This window comes from Aristolochia californica, unplaced genomic scaffold (assembly GCF_029961685.1).
Source record: "Aristolochia californica isolate CCGP_79_NKW_82.1479 unplaced genomic scaffold, dmAriCali1.0.hap1 SCAF_3, whole genome shotgun sequence".
Classification (NCBI taxonomy): domain Eukaryota; kingdom Viridiplantae; phylum Streptophyta; class Magnoliopsida; order Piperales; family Aristolochiaceae; genus Aristolochia; species Aristolochia californica.
This window is the reverse complement of record NW_027181992.1, coordinates 22069908-22086602: the sequence shown is the minus strand read 5'-3', so window position 1 is coordinate 22086602 and position 16695 is coordinate 22069908.

Here is a 16695-nt window from a genome sequence, read left to right as displayed (position 1 = left end):
CCTCACGCTGGTGCTCTCTTCCTTGAGAAACAACTAGACAATTCAGGGGTGTAATAATAAGTTCCTCTGTCATGGTGTCCCAACCGTTGACACTTGATATTTTTGACGTGGTATTAAGTTCCTCCGTCATGGAATCTCTACCATTGACACTTGATATTTTTGACTAGGTATTAAGTTCCTCCGTCATGGAATCCCAACCGTTGACACTTGATATTTTTTACGGGGTATTAAGTTCCTCCGTCATGGAATCCCAACCATTGAAACTTGATATTTTTTATGGGGACAAATAAATAATGGTATGAGGCCACCTCTTTTTCAATAATAATGTCCCCAAATAGACATAATAGCCGCAACTAAATATAACACAACCATCTTCCAACACATACAACACAATCCAAATAATAAACTTTGTAAAAGAACCCATGAAATAATCTGATATAAAAATTTCTTCTTAGATGCACAAGCTTCATTTTTGTTCCCCTTCTCTTGAATAATTATGTCACATTAACTTTATCCATAACATCTGGAATAAAATACCTCTTTCTTGTACTTCTTGTACTTCTCCCCCTCAAGCTTGGAGGTAATGACAGTGATCCCAGCTTGAACCAAACATCATAGATGCAGCAATAAGCCCAAATAATAGAGATGTAGTAATAAGCCCTCAAACCAGGGAAAAGTGAGATATTTTCCTGATATAGCAACTCAAAAAGTGACACAAAACAATCGGCTTAATTCGGATTTTTCAATGTAATAGGATACCAGAATGACCTTTGATTCTTCAAGTGCGAATATATCTTTAAATATAGATAAGATTGACATAAAATTTTATCCTTCTGAAAGTAGAATTAAATAAATTTCATACAATTATAACAACTTCATAGAATATAATTATTATAAGATAAATAATCTGATATATTTCGGTCTCTGTCATCTGACAAAACTAAGTACTGTTTCTCATGTTTTCCATAATGACCATTGACTCTTCCAAGATCAATATCTCCTTATAAAAAATCCTAGAATTGGTTGAATAGGTAAGAAAATAGACTTATGTATCTTTCTTTTGATATAAAATTCTCCATATAAAGTCTCTTTCTTGATAGCATAAAATACCACGGAAGTTGAGGCTTTCTGCTATCCCTTGAACCTCTGTTTCAATCTGACCTTAGATTCTTCCAATATCGATTTCTCTTTGCAGATAACTCAGATAAAACTTGGTTGAATATGTAAGAATGGACTTACAGGTCTTTCTTTTTATATCTATTTCTCCATATAAAGTCTAGTTTTTAATAGCATAAAATACCTCAGAATCTGAAGCTTTCTGCTGCTACTCGAACCTTTTTGCAATATGACCTTCCCTCATTCAAATAATTATCTCTCTGTAGATAACTCTGATTGGAAAAAAATAAATTTTCCTTAGAAACTAGACTCAAATATATTTTCGTCAATATATAATTTTAAATATGAAAACATCAATATAGACGTTAAAATGCAAAGTAGGGACTGAAAAAAAAACTACGAACCTAGACTTAGGGTATAGGGTTTGGAGAAAAGGATCTTATTATCTTTGTGGGTTGACCATGTAAACTCACTGAACCCATTCTGATACCATGTTGAATTTATGAAAAAGAAAAATACGTCATTGACTTCATTAACTTATCATAATCAGAGTATAAGAACCTCTATTTATAATAGAGGAAGGTAGTAAAGTCCAATTACAATAAAACTATCTTTGTCCCAATTACACCCAAACTCTAACACTTAAAGATAAGTCCTAGCATAATTAAATAAATCAATATTGATAAAATACAAACATAACTCAAACTAGAACTCTTCTAGGATGTGACCATAAGATAAAGAAGCCTTTGAGTCCTTCTTTATCTTCCAACTTATGTGATAAGGATGCTAGCTCGTGGTAATCATGGTGGGTCCTACTTCTTATGGGCTTGGGCCCATCTTGTGGACCTTCCTTGGTCGTGTGACCCATCTTATAATACTCTTAGATATGTGGGCCTTCCTTGGTCGTGTGGGCTTGGGCCCTATCTTCCAACATTCCTGAAATATGAGGTACTAATGGTCCCTGAAGACGTGTTTTTACTTGAGATATTTTTCAATGTTTCCTAAAAAAATGCACAAACATGACCTTTTAGTAGTAGAATGTAATTTGTTTCAGCAGAAATTTCCTTACCAAAATTTTCCTGGTAAGAATTTTTTGTTAGAAAAGGGTTTCCAAGAAGCAAGAGGCACTAGTGGTCCATGGAGAATTATTTTTACTTCAAATAATTTTCCAACGTTTCCAAAAAAATACACTAAAGAGGCCCTTACTTGTAGATAGTAACATGTTTCAGAGAAAATTGCCTTACCCCAAAATTTTCCTGGTAAGAATGTTTAGCAAGAAAGTGTTTCTAGGAAAAATGAGACACTAATGGTCCCTCGAGAAGTATTTTTACTAGAAATACTTTTGCAATATTTCCAAAAAAACAAAATGTACAAAGAAGGTCTTATAGTTGTAGAAAGTAATTTGTTACAGCAAAAAATTGCCTTACCACACAATTTTCTTTCTTAGAATTTTCAGCTAGAAAAGTTTTCTAGGAAACTTTTAGGATCCTCGCGAGCCATGGATCTTGTCACCCTCCTCTCTTCTCTTCCTTCCATTGCTTGCTTGACGTTGAGGTATATTGATGGTGTGCTGAAGAAGAATTTCGGAAAGGAATTAGGGGAAAAATGGGAGAGAGCTTGAAGGAGCTCTCGACCTGTTTAGCTAAATTACTCTAGGCTAAAGTAGACTCAATTGCTGCCTTTCATTAACCTAGTCGTCCCCTTAAATAGGGTTGAGGACGCCAACTATAATTCAGACCCCTTGGGTCAATGGTCAAACCAAATAAATTCTAAACCAACCCAAACCAAAATCAATTACATGGAAATTGAAAATCACATTAATTAATTCTACGCCTACTGGTAACTCGTGATGCTATAGAGTCCATAACATCACCCCTCTCCTGGAGAAAGAGCTTGTCCTCAAGCTTGTACGAAGGATAGAGAAGTCAAAATTCTGATAACGACTCCCATGTAGTGTCACTGGGGTCTGCATCGGCCCACTGGACGAGAATTTCCCAATTGCCTTGAATGTGGCGTGCTTTCAATACCTGAACTGGAGTAGAAAGGACTCTGAATGGCTTCAGTTGGGATATGTGAAATACATTATGTATCTTTGCCTCAATTGGTAGCTGCAAGTGGTAGGCCACAGGGCCAATTTGGTCCAACACTTGAAATGGACCATAATATTTTGGAGAAAGCTTATGGCACTTGGAGGCAGTTAGGGACAGCTGGCGGTAGTGTTGAATCTTTAACCACACATAGTCTCCTGGAGAATAAGATACCGCCCGGTGCTTCTTATCATAATAATGCTTCATAGAATACTGGGCCTCTTTCAGCTAATGCTTGGTCCAAAGTGACAATTTTGGATGCCTGGTTCATATGGTAACAAATGAGGTGGATCTCAGCCATAAACTACCCTGAAAGGAGTAGTTCTCAATGCGGTATGGTAAGAGATGTCATAGCAAAATTCTTCCCAAGAAAACCACTTCACCCACCGTTTAGGTGAGTCGCCCACAAAACAACGAAGATACATTTCCATCGTGCGATTGACGACCTCAGTTTGTCTGTCAGTATGTGGATGATATGCAGACGAAAATGCCAATTGGGTGCCCTATAATTTGAATAATTCCTTCCAAAAGATACTGGTAAAAATTGCATCCCTGCCACTGATAATGGATGTGGGAATTTCCTGTAATCGGACAATGTGGTCCATAAATAACTGAGCGACTTGAACAACAGTATATGGATGTGACAAAGCAATGAAGTGACCATATTTTGAAAAACGATCAACCACAACGAATATCATTGATTTACAGAAGGAAGTGGGAAGGCTATCAATGAAGTCCATTGAAATGTCAGACCGGATTTGAGACGGTAGTTGCAAAGGTTGTAGTAGGCCAGCATGACTTAAAGATTTGGCCTTGTTTCATTGACAAACCTAACAAGCAGCTACATAATCAGCAATTGTGCTCTTCATGCCCTTCCAATAAAATTCCCGACTGATTCGGAAATATGTTTTCTATCGACCCTCATGTGTGCCATCATGGATAGAAGACATGATGGTGGGAAGAAGTGGGGACATATGATGCATAAAAATCTTGTTTTTGTAGAGTATAAGACGATCTTGAATCGTCCAATGATGAGCCAATGTCCCCTGCTGAATATCCTGATATAATGAAATGAGTTCCGGGTATTGATGTGTTTCCTCATGAATAGAGTCCTGCAAAAGTGAACGTGGGTTGCTGATAGCATAAACGTGTGGGTCTGGAATGTCCCGACGTGACAAAGCATCAGCCCCCAAGTTCAAACTACCTGGCTTATACTGAACAGTAAAATCGAAGCCCATGAGTTTAGTTAACCAATGTTGTTGTGGTGATGTGGTCAGGCACTGCTCAAGAAGATACTTGAGGCTACAATGATCTGTACGAATGAGAAATGGTCATCCCCACAAATAAGGTCGCCAATGTTGGACAGACTTGGCTAACGCAATCAGTTCCCTCTCATATGCAGCTAATTTGTCGTGGTGTTGTCCCAACTGACGGTTGAAATAAGCAATGGGGAGTCCCAATTGTTGTAACACTACCCCTATACCTCCCCCGGATGCATCACATTCCACCACAAAGTCTTCATCAAAATCTGGTAATTGTAGTATAGGCGTTGAGGCTAAGACCTCCTTTAACAGCTGAAAGGCCTGATCTGCTGAAGAAGACCAGTTAAATGCATGTGTTTTGAGAAGGTTGTTGAGTGGTACTACTATCTGGCCAAAAGATTGGATAATTTTTTTGTAATATCCCGCTAGGCCCAAAAATCCCCTTAATGATGTGAGGGAGGTGGGAGGCTGCCAATCTGTTACTACTTGTATCTTGCTCTGGTCAACTTTCACGCCCACAGCTGATATGACATGGCCCAAATATGCCACTTCGGAGGTGCCCATAGAACATTTGGATTTATTCAAAACCAAATGATGAGAGCGTAGAATGATAAATACCTGCTGGAGGTGTTGGAGATGTTGGACCCAATTTTTGCTATAGACCAGGATGTCATAAAAAAATACTAAAACATAGTTGCGCAGAAGCGAGGAAAATACCTCATTCATGAGGGCCTGAAAGGTGGAGGGTGCATTGGAGAGACTGAAGAGCATGACGAGGAACTCGAAATGACCATGGTGCATTAGGAATGCAGTCTTCTCCACATCTAACGTGTGAACTATAATCTGATGATAGCCTGATTTCAAATCTAACTTGGTAAAAATCGCAGCACCATGTAATTCATCCAGCAACTCGTCCACCACTGGAATGGGGAACTTGTCTTTAATTATCTTCAAATTGAGTTTCCTATACTCGACACAAAACCTCCACACAAAACCTCCATGATTTATCCTTTTTGTGTACCAGTAAAGCAGGTGAGGAGAAGGGAGACCGACTGGGCTGGATCACTCCCTGAGTGAGCATATTCATGCACTATCTTTCTATTTCATCTTTCTATATATGTGGGTAACGATAAGGGCTCACCACTACTGGATCGGTTCCCAACTTTAAACGAATGTGATGATCACAGTGACGCACTGGTGGTAAACCCATAGGGTCATTAAATAAATCTGCAAATGTTGTAAGTAAAGGAGCTAACTGACAATCACCAGTGTTCTGAAGCTATAAAGTGTGAAGTGCATTAGGTACCTGTGCCACAATACCCTGTAATGTAATCTGGCCTTGTGGTGCTGTAAATGTCATAGTCAGAGCCTAAAAGTCCCACAATATAGGCCCTAATAACTAAAGCCATTTGACCCCGAGCACCAAATCAAATCCGGCCAAAGGAATGACCAGTAAGTCTGACTGAAATGAATGTCCCTCAATGGTAAAAGGTGTGTTTCCACATAACCCCCACTGGAAATTTTAGCCCCATTGGCCACTGAAACCGAGAGATCCCTTTGCTGTTGAATTTTCAATCCCAATTGTTTCGTTGCGGAGTCACTGATAAAATTATGTGTGCTGCCAGAATCAACTAAAGCAAGTAGCATGAGGTGGTGTAATTTGGCTTTTACCTGCATGGTATTAGAACTATGTAGGCCCTGCGTGGCATGGAGGGAGAGTTCTGGTTCTTGATGTTCCTCTTCAACAAATTCATTTTCAGGAAGCTCTTCTGAACCTTCTTCCCAAAGTTCAATACTGAACAAACGTTTACAGGTATGTCCTGGAAGGAATTGTTAATCACAATTAAAATATAGGCCCCTGGCCTTTCTAGCCTCCATTTCCTATTTAGTCAAAAACTTACGTGGAAGAATGTGGGGGGGGGGGAGGGGGGGGGGGGGGTGTGCACACTTGTAGACTGGTCAACTCGGTTAGGGGCAAAGGAGCCAAAACATGGGCCAAGTGTTGTACCCTGTATTCTGTTGTTCCAAAATGGTTTTTGGCCTAAGGATTCTTTTAGAACTCTTTGTTTTTGTTCCATAGCTCTGGCATAATTGAAGGCTGAGTCCAAATCTGTCAGACCAAATAATTCCACTTCCAATCTCACCGCCTCAGTCAATCCAGCATTAAAAATCTGAACATGTAGGTGAGGAGGAAAAAATTCACTGGCTCGGGCCAACCTTTCTTGGAACATTTTTTGGTACAATTCTAAGGTGCTCATCTGTTTATCATTAATCAATTCACCACTGGGTTGCTACTAGCTGGAGGTCCAAAACCTCATCTAGCAAGCATGTTTAAAGTGTAGCCAATCCTGAGTGGAATGGACATTTTGGTAGTGATGGAACCACATGAGCACTTCATCGAGCAGGTGGTAGGCGGCTAGTGTAATCTTGTCCATATCAACCGTTTTTTGATGATAAAAAAATTGTTCACATTTCGTGAACCGGCAGTAAAGGATCTTTAGAGCCATCATATGTAGGATAGTTGAGTTTAAAGTACCTGGGAACCGTAGTTGGTCCTTGTGCGTGATTAGCCATGGGAACAGGTTGTTGGTGCAGTGGTGGGGGTGGTGGTGGCGTGAAGTGTGGGTGATGTACTGGCTGGGGTTGAAAGGTGGTGGCTGGTGGTGGTGTTGGCGATTGAATTGCAGCAAGTTGGCGGATGACTGTCTGGAGAGAGGATTCCAGCGTGTGCAATGTATGGTGGATGTTAGTAATTTCAGTACCTTGAAGAGTGGATCGTTGTTGAAGTTCTGAAAGCACTGGACGTATATCCTCTGGAGAAGAGGAGTCGCTGAGGGTGGACCTGTCTGATACCACGTTGTTAGGATCCTCACGAGCCATGGATCTTGTCACGCTCCTCTCTTCTCTTCTTTCCATTGCTTGCTTGACGTTGAGGTATATTGATGGTGAGTTGAAGAAGAATTTTGGAAAGGGAATTTCGGAAAGGAATTGGGGGAAAAATGGGAGAGAGCTTGAAGGAGCTCTCGACCTGTTTATCTAAATTACTCTAGGCTAAAGTAGACTCAATTGATGCCTTTCATTAACCTAGACGTCCCCTTAAATAGGGTTGAGGATGCCAACTACAATTCAGACCCCTTGGGTCAATGCTTCAAACAAAATAAATTCTAAACCAACACAAACCAAAATCAATTACATGGAAATTGAAAATCACATTGATTAATTCTATGCCTGCTGGTAACTCGTGATGCTATAGAGTCCATAACAAAAACTTGAGGCATTAATTGTCCCTACAGACCAGTTTTTACTAGAAATACTTTTCTTATATTTCCTGAAAAATTCACTAACAAGGGCTTATAGTTGTAGAGAAGTGTTTCTCGGAAACATGAGGCATTGATGGTGCCTGGAAACTTATTATTACTAGAAATACTTTTCCTAAGTTTCTTAAAAATTTCCACATACAAAGCCTTATAGTTGTAGAAAGTAATTTCACCAAAAATTGCCTTACCAAAAAAAATTTCCTTGTAAAATTTTTTTGCTTAAAAAGTCCAAGAAACAAGAGGCACTAAGGGTCCCTGGAGAAGTATTTTTACTAGAAATAATTTTCCAACATTTTCTTAAAAAATTTGGTAACAATGCCTTTTAGTTGTAGAAAGTAATTTGTTTCAATTAAAATTGCCTCACCAAAAACTTTTCTTGGTGAGAATTTTCAGTTAGAAAAGGGTTTCCAGAAAACACGAGACACTAATGGTACCTGGAGACATATTTTTTATAGAAGTAATTTTCCAACGTTTCCTACAAACACATACTATTAAGGCCTTATATTTTTAGAAAGTAATTTGTTTCAACAAAAAATTGCCTTACCTCAAAATTTTCGTGGAACGAATTTTCATCTAGAAAAGTATTTCCAAGAAACATGAGGCAGTAATGGTCCTTGGATAATTATTTTTACTAGAAACAATTTTCCAAAGTTTACTAAAAAAATACTCCAAACAAGGCCTTATAGTTGTAGAAAGTAATTAGTTCGAGCAAATCATCGAGCACCACATAAGCACTGAACGAGAGGTAGCAGAAGCCATCTCAAACTGGAAGCAAGGCAAAGGGCCAGAAAAAGTACCAATTTCCGCTTAGGTAAATCCAAAGCCAAACAGTGGGGACATTGCAGATCAGAAATTGGCCTCAAAACTTCCGAAATCAGATGACGGGGACCCAGATTTTGGGAAATTGGAAGAGTATTCTGCCAAAATCTCATCAGTAAAGGCTGACTTGGGTGTGACCTCAAATCCAAAGTCAGAGTCTATTGTAAAGGAACCAAGAGGCATGTTCGTCGTCCCACCTCAAGAGTCTTCAGACCAGCCCTATTCTAAATTTCGGCCACGATGTCCTGCTCTTCACCTTGAGAAAAAAGTGAGACCACAATTTGCTGCTATTCGCCACCGGCAACTAAGGAGGCTCCATCGGCGCCATTGGAAACAAGTCCGGTGGGATTTGACTTCCGGCCACCACCTCTCACTCGCAATCCACCTCTTGGCAGAACAGAGGGAACCCAATTCAAAATTGGGTGGGGTAAGTATTGGCAACCTCAATTTTGTATTCAATTTTTAGCCAAGATAGGAAAATTCGTGCAGCTATGTGATGAAGTGTCTGCAATACATGATAAAAAAATATTTTGGATTCCGGGAAGGGACAAAAAATTCCAATAGATGTTGTTTTATCTTTCTATTGACGAGAACTGCAACAGTGTGCAAGTTCCATATCAATTTGGCAACCTTGTGTTTAATTTTGTGGATGATTTGTATGTTGCTCGACAGCTGTTTGTCAAAATTCTTCAACCAGGGCAGGGTGATGAACTTTGTTGGGTATTCAACCTTGTGTGTGGACTGCCTTTGAAGGAAAGGGTTCTTGTGCCTCAGGGCCAATGCCTTTCAAGCCACAGTCACTTATCAATTGCCTTTGAAAAAAATATTTGACGGGTATGGAAACATTACAAACTCTGTAGTAATGAGAGAAGCGGATGGGAAATCCAAATATTTTTTATTTGTTAAATTTGATAAGGCAGAAGATGCTGCTCTTGCTGTTGTGGAGCTTAATGGGAAAAAAATTGATGACAAGGAGTGGTATTTGGGAAGGCCCAGAAGAAATCAGCAAGGGAGATGGAATTGAAGGGACGGGTTGAACAGGATAAAAAGAAGACTGTAAACAAGTACCAAGGGGTGCACCTGTACTTGAAGAACATGGATGACAGCCTAGATGATGAGCAGCTGAAAGAATTTGCCAATTCCCAGCAGTGAATTGTTATGGTGAACACTTTCCTGACCAGGTCACTCTCTAGCCGTCTTGGGATTCCAATGAATTATGGAATAGATGCTGTTCATGGCCACAACAATGTCTATAAAGCCACTTTATTTCCTCATAATGTTCGACTGGGAGCAACCAGTGATCTTCAGCTTGTGAAGATGATTGGAGAAGTAGCTGTTTTGGAAGTCCATGGAACTGGGATTCAGTACGTTTTGACTCCATGTATTGCAGTTTGCAGAGACCCCAGATGGGGCCATTGCTACGAGAGTTACAGAAAGGATCCAAAGATTTCGAGAAGATAACAGAGATCTTCTCTGGTTTATAGGGAGAAATCCTTCAAGGAGGACGATTGGGTGCTCCTTATGTTGCTGAACAAAAGAAGGTTGCTGCCTGTGCGAAGCACTTTCTTGGTGATAGCAGTACCTAGAAAGGGATCAATGAGTATATCACCATAATTGCCGGGGACCATAACATTTGATGACATGCCCGGTCAAAATGTGGATGTTTGGCATGCCATGATAGTCGGATGCTGCCAAAATAGGAACGCCGGGGAAGCACTGGGTGTCTTTGAGGAGATGGCAAGACAGCAGGTGAGGAGTCCTCTCACAGTGTCTCGTGTCCTTCCTATCTGTGACCCTCCCATTGAATTTTTCTTCGGCAGGTTGCTACATAATTAAACGATAAAGAATAGGGTTGAATCTAATGTTTTTGTATCCCATGGATTGATTAATATGAATACAAATTGGGTTGGGAAGGAGAGGATGCAGGAGGAAGCTGTTGGTTTTCCAGCAATTGGGTTCTTCCCCAAATTGTTGTGTGTTGCTGCTATTACAGTAAAGAAATGGACTCAACCCAAAAAAATAGAAAACAAAAAACTTATAGGTCCATCTTTAGGCAAGCAGAATAGCCGTGTTTATTGGAAGCATGAAAGTTTTACCTATTGTTCCAGCGCAATCCTATGCATTGCTGGATTGTGCGGCGCTGTTTTAACACTGCAGAAAACAGTGCTACCAACAGTGCCACTGCTAATACCAGTGCTGATTATTCAGAAAGTAGTAGCAGCAGTGACTTATGGTGCACAATTATCTGTTGTTGTGAGCACAACCGATACTCCTCTGCAGGATGTAACTAATTCTGACTGGACTAGGACAACAATACAAATACTTTCTGTTATTACTGCATGTCCCAATAGTGGAGCTCTTGAGCCCAAGATGATGCTGTTCTCTCATATTGCTGCTGCTATTGCAATGAAGATAAGGGCACCCCAGCAACAACTACAACCTGGAAAATATAAGGTAGCTCAATATTGTGTACAAAGACAGAACCATGGATTGGATGTGGCATTGGATAAAAAATTGATAGCTTCATGCACACCTGCCTTGGCAATTCGCCTGCCACTCTACATAGATAGGCCTATTCGCAATGTGAATCGTGCTGTAGGCACAATGCTACGTAATGAAGTGACGAAGAGATACCACATGAATGGGCTACCTAAAGATACCATCCATGTCAAGCTGATAGGAAGTGCTGGACAAAGCCTTGGTGCATTCCTCTATCCAGGTACCACTCTTGGACATCTTGAGACTGAGAGGATGAGGCAATTTAAAACTGTTGCTGCTGTTGCAGTCAGCATGGTGGTCTCCTTCCGTCACTCCCCTCTGAATTTGGAACTTAATGACCAATGTCATCCGAAATGGATTCAAACAGCAACGGTAGCAATCTCAAATAACATGGAATGTACGTATGGTGAGGTGTTTGCCGTACTCCAGCACAGTGAGCAGCAGCTAGTGATGTCTGGATTTTTTAGAAAGAACAGCTGGTTGGATTCATGCAAAGCTGGGTTTTCTGTTGATGATGGTGATGAAGAAAACGCATGCAGTGGGCTTCCTAGTGTTGTTCAGTTACTTGACTGCTCGTCTGAATTACAAGAAACATGTGGTCTGGCTATTTCTACGGGGGAAGTGATCATGCTCTTGGCACTTGAACCACTGGCAGGAACTCTTACATTAGCAGGTGCTGAACTTGATCAATCTGTGATTGGCATAGTGATTTTTTTTTTCATGGTCTGAATTTGCAACATCAAAGGTGAGTTCCCTGCTTAGTCCTGTTAATGAGACGGAAGATATATTGCAACAGGACAGAAATGAATATGAAAGGGCCTTCAGTCTCAGTTGTACTCCTTTATTGGTCTCATTGACCTATCGTATGGTCAGTAATGGTGTTCGATTGCTTTTGCACTAACTGGCTGCAATACTGCTGTAATTGCTAATGTAGACAATGAAGGGGTTGATAAGTGTGGGCAGTGCAACTTTGCCAATGGGGGGCCGCCGTGAGGGGCAGTTTCACAACCATCCAGGACTGATGGAGGACAGAGAAAAAAAATTGCTACTAAGGTGGAATGCTCCAGTTTTGGGCGTCTAGCGGGCGGACACAACTTCCGCGGATACTACTAGGGAACAGGTGGAGACGTTAGCATACAAACCCTACCTTCGAGCTTGAGGACAAACAAACTCTTTCTCCCAGGGGGTGTAATGTTATATATGCAATACCATTATTATTTTAATTGTTTTTCTTTGGTTTACTTTATTTTATTTCATTTTTAGACCACATGGGCATTTTAAAAATATTTTATTTATAGGGACTTTTTTTGTAATATTTTATCTTAAACCTTGTAAGGGTGAACCCTATTTAAGGGGTAAGAATAATGAGAAAGGGAAGCATTGATTTTAGGTTAAATAGGGTTTTTAGTTCTCCTCAACGAGCTCAGGGGTGTGTGTTCTCCTTAACGAACCTAGGGTTTTCAAGCTTCCCTTTGGTTTTCCACCCTACGAATCCATGTGTCGAATCCGGGGACCATAACAAATTGCCTCACCACAAAATTTTCTTGGTAAGAATTTTCAACTGCAAAAGTGCTTCCAGGAAACATGAGGCACTAATCATGATCGGAGACGTATTTTAACTAGAAATACTTTTCCAATGTTTTCAATAAAAATGCACTAACAAGACCTTATAATTATAGAAAGTAATTTGTTTCAGCAAAAAATTACCATACCACAAAATTTTCCTGGTAAGAATTTTTAGCTAGAAAAGTGTTTCCAGGAAACATAAGGCACTAATGGTCCCAAGACACATATTTTTACCAGAAATACTTTTCCAACGTTTCCTAAAAAATGGACTTACATCAACTTATAGTTGTTAAAAGTAATTTTTTCAACAAAAATTGTCTTACCGCAAAATTTTCAGGGTAAGAACTTTCAGCTAGAAAAGTGTTTGTAGGATACATGGGGCACTAATGGTCCATTTACACATATTTTTACTAAAAATACTTTTCCAACATTTCCTGAAAAAAAAGGTGATAATAAGGCCTTATATTTTTAGAAAGTAAAGTGTCTCAGCAAAAATTGCCTTACCACAAAATTTTCATCGTAAGAATTTTCTGCTTGAAAATTTTTTCCAAGAAACATGAGGCATGAAAGGTCCCTTGAGACTGATTTTTACTAAAACTATTTTTCCAACATTTCCTGAAAAGAAGCCTCGATAGGGCCTTATAGTTGTACAAAGTAACTTGTTTTAGCAAAATTTTTGTCACCACCAAATTTTCCTAGTAAGAATTTTAGCTAGAATAATGATTCGGGGATAGTTGATGGTCCCTACAGAAGAATTTTTATTAGAAAAACTTCTCCAACATCTCCTAAAAACATGCACTAATAATGTCTTTTAGTTGTAGAAAGTAATTTGTTTCTACAAAAATTGTCTTAAGATAAAATTTTCTAGGAAGGAATTTTCCATTTGAAAAGTATTTCGAGGAAACATGTGGTAGTAATTGTCCCTTGTAGACTTATTTTGACTAGAAATATTTTTTCAATGTTTCCTAAAAAATGAACTAACAAGACCTCATAATTGAAAAACTTATTTGTTTCATAAAACATTGCCTTACGACAAAATCTTCCTAGTAAGAATTTCCAGGTACAAAAGTGTTTCCAAGAAACAAGAGGCACTAATGGTCCCAAGAGAAGTATTTTTTTCTAGAAATAATTTTCCAATGTTTCCTTAAAAAAGGCTAACAAGGTCTTTTAGTTGTAAAAATTATTTTTTTCATAAAAATTATTTTTTTCATAAAAATTACAATATCACAAAATATTTCTTGGAAACACTTTTTAGGCACTAATGGTCACTTTAGATGTATTTTTACTAGAAAATATTTTCCAATGTTTTTTGAAAAAAAAGCACTAACAAGGCCTTATAGTTGAAGAAAGTATTTTATGTTAGCAAAAAAAATGGCTCACCACGAAACCTTCCTATTGATTTTCAGGACTCCATGGATTGACCTCATGGAGAAAAAGAGAAAGGGACTCGTTGAGAGATAACCAGAGGAAGAAGAGGTTATGGACTTTATGTCCTAACCCTTCCCTGAAGCTCAATTTATAGATTAATCAAACTAATATTTTACAATAATACCCCTCAACTTAGGGTTTAAGGTTTTAATCCTGGAACTTTAACCTAATTACATCAATGCCTTCTCTGTGAGATGACTCTTTATTTACCATCCTGTCGTCATTGTATGGGCTGGTGGGTCTTCTCCTTGATCTATGGGCCTTGCGCCCATCTTCCACATCTCTTGGATGTGTGGGTATTCCTTGGTCTAATGGGTTTGGGCTCATCTTCCAACACACTTGAATATGTGGGCCTTCCTTGGTCGTGTGGGCTTGGGGCCTATCTTCCAACACTCCCCCTCAAGTTGGGGGTGAGAGAACATCATGAACTCCCAGCTTGCTGCAAATGTTGTATGTAATCTTTTTGTATAAAATGGCACATCTTCCAACACTCCCCTTGACACCGGTGAGTCCTTCCATGAGGCCCTACTGGCATAAGATAAGTGAGAGTAAATATCACTCCTAGTTGCTAAGACATTACTCCATACACTAGTCTTAATTCATGTTGGATGTAGGGCACACTCCGTCTTCTGTAGGTAGCGTGTCTATCGGCATTGCATTGAAGTGTAAAACTTCCCCACCACTGTGTCCCTCCACAGGACAATGGTTCTCAAGTGGTAAGAGTAATAAAAGCCATTACAGGGGGGGGGGGGGGGGGGGGGGGGGGGGGGGGGGGGGGAGGGGGTAGTGGGATATTCGTAATCATGGTGTCCCAATCCGGACACCAACTCTCACGGTGTCCCAACCGTGATATTTTTGAGAGTCAAATAAATGACTGTGTCCCAATCTGGGCACCTGCTCTCATGGTGTCCCAACCGTGATATTTTTTAGAGTCAAATAAATTATGGTATGAGAAAAGATATTGAGGCCACCTCTTCTTCAATAATAATGTCTCATCCAAAGAGACACAATAGCAACAACTGAAATGGGCTTGGGCCCATATAACACGAACCAAAATAATCCTTGTAAAATTGACACATAAAATAATCTAATGCAAGTATTTGTACCATATAATATGTTGACCAATGAATAATTTATCTATACTTCAAAATAATAATCCAGACATAGAAAAAATTCTGAGTCGCACCAAGTCAAATAGTAGATCAATATATCCAAGTCGTGGTAGACATGTATACCAAGGAAAAAAAAACATAAGTGGGCCCTATCTGAGTTGACCTAGGCCGGGTTGACTCGGTCATGAATTGAATTTGTTACAATGTGGGACCGACCTTGGTGCACAAGCTGGTGGGACCCAACATGAGGATGTGGGACACCAAGAAGAGTCCTCACCTAATCTAGCACGAGTTAAGGAGTTAAGAAGCACAAGCTGAAATGAGTTAGAAGACTTGAAGATCAAGTGGGACCCACAAAGATACCACGAGCTGGCAACTTTATCAATATGAGCTGGAATATCATGTGGGACACACAAGAATAAGGCCACGAGCTGGCCTCCTTCCTTATATTCACATGATTGAAGAAAAAGTTCTAGTTCAACTCGTATTAGACTTCTAGTAGATTGTGTTGATAGACTTATCTTAGAGAGTTAGAGTTGGAATGTAATTAGGAGATTGTAAGGCTAATTGTATAAAGAATCTATCTCTTCCTCTACTATAAATAGAGGTGTTGTAATTCAGAATTAATCAAATTACACTTATCCTTCTTGATTTAATCTCTCTCTCTCTCTCTCTCTCTCTCTTTGCTTGGTGCACACCTCTCTTTTCTCTTTTCTTTTTTCTCTTTCTCAGATTATTGGAAAAGGGATCCTAAATTCAACATGGTATCAAAGCATTAAATTTAGGATACCCCGTCAAAAGGAATGCTCTAAACAAGTGATGATCAACACCACTCAAAGAAGGCTCTTTTGTGAATAAAGATCACAAACCGTGAGATAAGTGCTTAAATTTTTTTTCTTCATGTTATTGGTTTCATAATTTAGAAGATGATTTAATTATTATTATGTGAATTCTTTCATCTTATTATATTTTAGATATGTATGCCTCTCCATCTAGAAGAAGCTATCAAAACAGTTTTGTCGGTTTCAAAATTTTGTTAACCGAGACCAGTCCATGATCAGATTGTTGGAATATTTTTTCATGGGAAAAAGAGTCCCCTGATATAGAATATTGTTATTGAGTCTCCTATGAGTGGTATTAGAGGAAAAAAATCAGAATAATAATTTAGGATCAATGCTCAAGTTCCCCATACATCGAGTTGTTTGAAGAATACTACTTGTGTTATTGTTAGAATTTTTTGAAGAGGGGCCTATCATGGCTGAAGAGAATATGAATATCAAAAGTGATATATTGAGATTTACCACTGTACCCTTACGTGGGGTATTAAATATTATGAGTTGATCCACATCGGTTTGGAGGTTCCTTATAACAAAAGACCTACTTGGTCACCTCACCACTCGAGGACTACCTATTGATGAAGATGATATTTTTTATAACAAATTTATGAAAAATGATACCTTGGTGATTAGTTGGCTAATCAATAGCATGG